We start from the raw sequence: 7,874 nt of genomic DNA, 5'->3' as shown, positions 1-7,874 counted from the left end.
TGTTCACCTTAAGTCAGAACTACTGTTATTACTCAGTACAAAATTAAGGTTTTTAAAGACAGAAATTAAAAGCCACCCCCTTCCTAGAAGTACTGCCATTGACTGTGTGTGTGTGTGTGTGTGTGTGTGTGAGAGAGAGAGAGAGAGAGAGAGAGAGAGAGAGAGAGAGAGAGAGAGAAGTGGAGGCTGGTCATGACCACGAGGATAGAGGGGGGAGGGGAGGAGAGCCCAAGAGGGGCAGAGAGGTGAGAGTGCCCAAGAGGAGGGAGAGAGAGAGGGAGAGAGGGAGAGAGGGAGAGAGGGAGAGAGGGAGAGAGGGAGAGAGGGAGAGAGGGAGAGAGGGAGAGAGGGAGAGAGGGAGAGAGGGAGAGAGGGAGAGAGGGAGAGAGGGAGAGAGGGAGAGAGGGAGAGAGGGAGAGAGGGAGAGAGGGAGAGAGGGAGAGAGGGAGAGAGGGAGAGAGGGAGAGAGGGAGGGAGGGAGAGAGGGAGAGGGAGAGAGGAAGAGGGAGGGAGAGAGGAGGGGCAAGTAGCTTCTTTTATAGTGGGCCAGGTCTATGGGGCGGGGCATACCTGGCTGTTGCCAGGTAAGTGTGGGGTGGACCTTAGACAGAATACTAACACTGCCAACATGTCAGAATCCGGGAAAGTGGTCCTAGGGGCTACTCCCCAAATTGGGTCTAGGATAGAAGAGATTAAATATAGATTTTAAAAGATGTTAACTCAGGAATACCGCAGGGGAGTGTGTGCTAGCTGTAAGGAGGTTTAGAAGAGCTCCACCATTGAGCTAGTCAAGGCATATCAAAATTAGCTGGTGTGTGTGTGTGTGTGTGTGTGTGTATGTGTGTGTGTGTGTGTCGTTCATTCCCAGAGCTCTTGAGTGGGTACAGAGAGACGTGTGTGCCCCTCAGGGAGCCTAAAGCTGGGACCATCCTTGGCATGCCCTGATATGTTTCCCTCTTGAAGAAAGAAGGTATTTTAGTGGAGCCCACAGTTAAGAGACTTTGAATTTTTAAAAGACTTTGAATTTTAAAAGATAATGGACATTTTAAAGGGATTGAACTTTAAATATGTAAAGACTGTGGGACTTTTAAAGTAATTTAGATCTTGGGGACGAATAAGAAAGTAAGGGTTGTGGCTTAATAGTGATGTGTTTGTGTGTCAAGTTGACAAGGGGTCAATTGTAATGGCTGGCTTTGTGTGTCAACTTGACACAGGCTGGAGTTATCACAGAGAAAGGAGCTTCAGTTGGGGAAGTGCCTCCATGAGATCTAGCTGTGGGGCATTTTCTCAATTAGTGATCAAGGAGGGAGGGCCTCTTGTGGGTGGTGCCATCTCTGGGCTGGTGTTCTTGGGTTCTATAAGAGCAGGCTGAGCAAGCCAGGGGAAGCAAGCCAGTAAGGAACATCCCTCCATGGCCTCTGCATCAGCTCCTGCTTCCAACCCTGCTTGAGTTCCAGTCCTGACTTCCTTTGGTGATGAACAGCAATGTGGAAGTGTAAGCTCAATAAACCCTTTCCTCCCCAACTTGCTTCTTGGTCATGATGTTTGTGCAGGAATAGAAACCCTGACTAAGACAGGGACCATGTAGGGCAGTAGGTCTCTGCCCTCCTAATTCTGCACAACTTCCTACAGTTCCTGCTGCCTCCATAAGCTCTGCTTCTCATCCTCTGCTGTCCATCTTGAGCTCAACTTGTCATCTTGTTTTATTTTACATAGAGGTAAGAACTTCTGGGGAACTGGCATTTTAAAATCAGATTTTTCAATTTTCACACCACATCCATGGAAAACATTTAATGTGTCTGTTTCGATGGAGTAAGATCATCTCAAAAGAAAATTAATGAAACAATTATATGAAGAGGATACAGGGGGAAACAAAGGCATATATACCCAGCCTCAATTATGAAATTTTGACATTTTCCAGAAACAGATACAGATCAACGTGACTGTGCTATGTGTCACAAGCCTTTCCCCAAAGACAAAATGGCTTGTTCTCACTCATATAGAAGTTTGGTGGCTAGGAACCTGTACATAAATGACAAAGCTCTAAGGACACGGAATAGGACAGTGGTCACCCTGCGGTGGTCAGCAATGTTTGGGGTGCAGACAGTTCACCTCTCCCATCTCAGGCGTTCCAAAGTGTGCTGCACAGTGCTCTGGGTGGTTCAGAACTGAGATTCTTGAATCCCAGGTTCCCCATTAGCCTGCCAGGATGAGCAAGTATCTGAGGTTTAAACCTCAATCCAACTGGTTTGGCAAGGAAATAAAGTACTGTGGGACCCTTGAAAGCCAGACTAGAGCAGGAGAGTGAGCAGCTGATCAGACTGTATCTGGGTGTTGGATCAGGGGAACAGGATGCTCTTGTCCACCATCGCTGACCACGAAGTGAAAGCTGTGCCTTCCACAATACCAGACAGGCACCAGGTGTCTCAGTGACTCACCTTGAGCCCTCATCTGTGACCTCTTGGCTCAGATGAAACGAACTCTGTCAATCAGACTGGCTGGCCAGTCTAGAGTGTCCTGGGTTGTCTGGTTGAAGTCACATGATTTGTGCTTAGACTGCAGGCATAGACTGAAAGCAGGCAAGGTTATAGAGTCAAGCTTCATGCCTTATTTCCAAGGATGTGTCTGGCGTCTCTCCACATGCATAGTCTAGATCAAATTCCCATCTTTTGTATCCATTCTCATGGGAACATAGAGTTCTATTGTGATTGTGAGATTTGAGGTTGGTTTGTTGCCTATTTCTAGTCCACTCTGGATGGACTAAATGGAAGTGTCTCCAGTTCAATTCCTGTCTTTGACAAAATGAAAACAAGCATAGAACTGGTAGAATGCAACATTGAAAGATTAAAATAATTTATGATTGCTGCTATAAACTACTTGAAGCCAGGCAGGGCAGTACAGACTCTTGGGGCATCTCTCTGAGTTTTAGAGCCAGCAACTTCACATAAAATTTCCAGGCCAATAAGGATTATAAAGTGAGGTCCAGTCTTAAAACCTAAGCAAAAAAAGTTTGGGACAGGAAATTTCCCTATCTCATTTATAGAATGCATCAGAACCCCAGCCCTTCAACTGCTCTGGCTTCATTGATGTGCAATAGAAACATAGGCTGGCCCCAGTTTATACCCCATATGTTAAAATTACTCTCACACACTAAGAAAGCAGTTTTTTGTTCTATCCATATGATGTCCATATGGACTCACCAGATGATTCAAATTCTAGAATATACTGACTGGCCAAGCTTCCCCTCATATTGCTGGGAAGAAGATTTTGCTGTCCATCTTGAACTCAACAATATGCCCAAGTATTTAATAAAAGACCAGGGGCTGGTGGTCTGAATGACTTAAAAAGGGCAGGCACAATGTCCTTATAGTTCTTTGTGTTAATTAAGGAGGTAGACAGAAGGAATGTTTGCTCAGTGGCCTCTGACTGTTGGGATAAGCTTGGCCTGAATCGGCTTGCTGCTGTCCTAGCACCAACTCCAAAGTTATACTCTTCCTGAAAAAAACTTGTTCTCTAAGAACAAGCTGGTCAGGCTCTTCTGAGTCTGTCCCCAATATTTCCTCCATTGTGAGGTGGACACCTGTGAGCTGTGCTTGACTAGTGTGTGAAGAGACTGGAATACAGGAGCTGTTAGTGACTATTTTCTAGAACTATCAGGGTGAGACGGATGGAGTTAGACCTTGCATGAGTTTGCCTCTTTTCTGAGCCAGTCACCTGTGTTGCTTCTTCCATGGTATTGTGACATATGCCTTTAATCCCAGGACTCAGGATGGAGGAAGAATCTGTGGGAGTTCAATACTAGCTAAGAAGAGTGTAACTTCTGAGTCAGAAACTTTGGGGCCAATCATGATGCCATGTGGCCACTGGCTGGATCCCCTGGAGGACCAAGATAAACTCCTTAGCTCTCAGAAGCCTTCTTGCTCTTACTGGTTCTGTAGAGGGAGCTAGAAAACATAATTCCTGATGGAAGCGCATCGTCAGAGGTTCTTTACTTTGTCTCAAATGGGAAGCTGTAAGGGGGGTAGGAGGCACAGGGTCTTGGTCAAGGTCTGTGGGTAGGAAGCTGGTTCTAGCCATATGTTCACCGTATGTCTAGTGCCAGGACAGCAGCAAGCCTCTCCAGGTCAAGCTTGTCCCAGCAGTCAGAGGACACCGGGCAAACCCTCTTTGTGTCTACCTCCTGAATGGACACAAAAAAGTAGATGGGCTTGGTACATGACTATTTTGAGTCTCAGGACAGCAGCAAAGCTGAATTTGCTGTTCTCTGTGTAGGCAGAAGGTCTTCTTCCTGGGGAATACAGGACTTTGTACAAACTTGTTCATTTCTCCAGAACACACTTCATTGTTCCTCACATAGGTAGATCATCTTATGCATCTTCCTTGTTTATCTGTCCTGAAAGAGGCACAAATAGTTTAGACATAGTCCAACATCACAGTCTCAAAAAGTTACAGAAGAGAATCGCTATTGCTCCTACACTGAAGTTTTTGGGAAGGAACTATGTTAGAATACCAAGGGTTCCAATGTTGGTGACTTCAAAATCCAAGTAAGCAGAAATCAAGAGAAAAGTTTTACTAACTGTATCAGGTAAGGGGAATGAATGGGCCTTGTTGGGAATGCAGTCTCCCAGGAACAGGGAACATGTATCTATTTTCAGAAATGTGATAAAATTCATGAGGATGATCATTGAAGGACTATTAAACATGGACAGTACCTAGTCATGGATCCCATGCTTTTGAGAGTTAAATGAGAGAAGGCTTGAGGAAAGACAGACAGACTGACTGTGAGGGTCATGGCAGTTAGAAAGCTTTTCTCTGGCTGAGTAGAAACATGCTTAAGATTGCACTAGTGTTATTTAGAAAAGACAGGGACATGTGAGGGAAGTTCTGGGATTGGAAATCTCATGTAACCAACTGCACAGCTATGCTGATCTGCATGGCATTGGTAGCGCCCATTGTGATGAATTATGTCCCCTGTAAATCTGAGGCTAACCAAACTCTTCCTATAAGTAGATCCTTGTCTGCATTTGACCACAACCATGAGAAAACTTAGCATTATAGAAGTTGGGGGCAAGAATGTGAAAGGAAATAAATTTTAAAAAATGCTGTGGGGTTTTGCAGAGCCATCATTGGTCTATGGCATGTGACATCATAATGAGACTTTGCAAGGAATGTTAGATACCAGCCAATAGCAAGTTCCTGCCTGGGGCTGGGTTTGTCCTTGTGCTTCAGAGAGGCAGTTGGTTGGTGGGAGAGCAGTTGGACTCAGTTGTTTCCCATAGACTTGGCCTTTTTTCCCAACTTGCTGGATCTGGACATAGTGAGTTTTCTAGGTTCTCGGTTTGGGCTTTTGGCATTTGGTGTTCATTTACTTTTTATTATTTATTTACATTATTAGTTGAGTTTTAACTTATGTCTTTATGTTATTTTCCTTCATTTCAACTGCTATTCTCTTCATCAAGTTCATTTACTTGTCCTGTTTGCCTTTGTTCTTGTCTGTTTTATACCTTTGGTGGTCTGTAGTAACTGTACACAATGAGGAACTCATCAAGACTTCATGTATCTGCAAATGTTGACTTTGGCTCCTGTTTATCTGTTTTTTTTTCCACTTCCCCACCCACTGGATGTGATAAGTACTTCCCATTTTACCAGGGTTCCATCCCCCTGCCTACTCATGACCTGTATGAAAATCTTACACTTGTGCTTGTGGGACCAGCATGTTTGAAGTCATACTTCTCTAGCTCCATGTATTTTCCTGAAACATTTTCCTGAAAAATGTATCCCATTGTATATGTTGCCTGATGATGAAAAGAATGTGAAAGTATCTATTCTCAGTTTTACACACTATTGGGATTCTTGCCAATTATTGTTGCTAGTTGTTGAGACTGCAGTATTGTTTTACAGTTTGTTGGTTTTGCCCTTGGGATTCATGTTTGGTCTTAGATATTTTTATTTATATTCATGTTTGTGTTCATTTTCACATTTACATCTTTATTTGATTCTTGTCTCACTTAATACATCCTAACAGCATCCTCCCTCACTCACTCCTTCCTGTTGTCCCATTGCCTCCTGTCTCCCAAGTACACTGTTTCCTTCAGAAAGGAACATTGGTAGCTCCCATTGTGATGAATTATGTCCCCTGTAAATCTGAGGCTAACCAAACTCTTCCTATAAGTAGATCCTTGTCTGCGTTTGACCACAACCATGAGAAAACTTAGCATTATAGAAGTTGGGGGCAAGAATGTGAAAGGAAATAAATTTTAAAAAATGCTGTGGGGTTTTGCAGAGCCATCATTGGTCTATGGCATGTGACATCATAATGAGACTTTGCAAGGAATGTTAGATACCAGCCAATAACAAGTTGCTGCCTGAGGCTGGGTTTGTCCTTGTGCTTCAGAGAGGCAGTTGGTTGGTGGGAGAGCAGTTGGACTCAGTTGTTTCCCACAGACTTGGCCTTTTTCCCAACTTGCTGGATCTGGACATAATGAGTTTTCTAGGTTCTCGGTTTGGGCTTTTGGCATTTGGTGTTCATTTACTTTTTATTATTTATTTACATTATTGGTTGAGTTTTAACTTATGTCTTTATGTTATTTTCCTTCATTTCAACTGCTATTCTCTTTATCAAGTTCATTTACTTGTCCTGTTTGCCTTTGTTCTTGTCTGTTTTATACCTTTGGTGGTCTGTAGTAACTGTACACAATGAGGAACTCATCATGACTTCATGTATCTGCAAATGTTGACTTTGGCTCCTATTTATCTGTTTTTTTTTTTTCACTTCCCCACCCACTGGATGTGATAAGTACTTCCCATTTTACCAGGGTTCCATCCCTCCCGCCCCCCCCCCCCCTACTCATGACCTGTATGAAAATCTTACACTTGTGTTTGTGGGACCAGCATGTTTGAAGTCACACTTCTCTAGCTCCATGTGTTTTCCTGAAATATTTTCCTGAAAAATGTATCCTATTATATATGTTGCCTGATGAAAAGAATTTGAAAGTATCTATTCTCAGTTTTACACACTACTGAGATTCTTGCCAATTATTGTTGCTAGTTGTTGAGACTGCAGTATTGTTTTACAGTTTGTTGGTTTTGCCCTTGGGATTCATGTTTGGTCTTAAATATTTTTATTTATATTCATGTTTGTGTTCATTTTCACATTTACATCTTTATTTGATTTTGTCTCACTTAATACATCCTAACAGCATCCTCACCTCACTCACTCCTCCCTGTTGTCCCCTTGCCTCCTGTCTCCCAAGTACACTGTTTCCTTCAGAAAGGAACATTGGTAGCTCCCATTGTGATGAATTATGTCTCTTGTAATCTGAGGCTAACCAAATTCTTCCTATAAGTAGATCCTTGTCTGCGTTTGACCACAACCATGAGAAAACTTAGCATTATAGAAGTTGGGGGCAAGAATGTGAAGGGAAATAAATTTTAAAAAATGCTGTGAGGTTTTGCAGAGCCATCATTGGTCTATGGCATGTGACATCATAATGAGACTTTGCAAGGAATGTTAGATACCAGCCAATAGCAAGTTCCTGCCTGAGGCTGGATTTGTCCTTGTGCTTCAGTGAGGCAGTTGGTTGGTGGGAGAGCAGTTGGACTCATTGTTTCCCACAGACTTGGCCTTTTTCCCAACTTGCTGGATCTGGACATAGTGAGTTTTCTAGGTTCTCGGTTTGGGCTTTTGGCATTTGGTGTTCATTTACTTTTTATTATTTATTTACATTATTGGTTGAATTTTAACTTATGTCTTTGTTATTTTCCTTCGTTTCAACTGCTATTCTCTTTATCAAGTTCATTTACTTGTCCTGTTTGCCTTTGTTCTTGTCTGTTTTATACCTTTGGTGGTCTGTAGTAACTGTACACAATGAGGA

This window comes from Apodemus sylvaticus, chromosome 9, assembly GCF_947179515.1.
Source record: "Apodemus sylvaticus chromosome 9, mApoSyl1.1, whole genome shotgun sequence".
Taxonomy (NCBI): domain Eukaryota; kingdom Metazoa; phylum Chordata; class Mammalia; order Rodentia; family Muridae; genus Apodemus; species Apodemus sylvaticus.
This window is presented reverse-complemented; position numbering follows the sequence as displayed.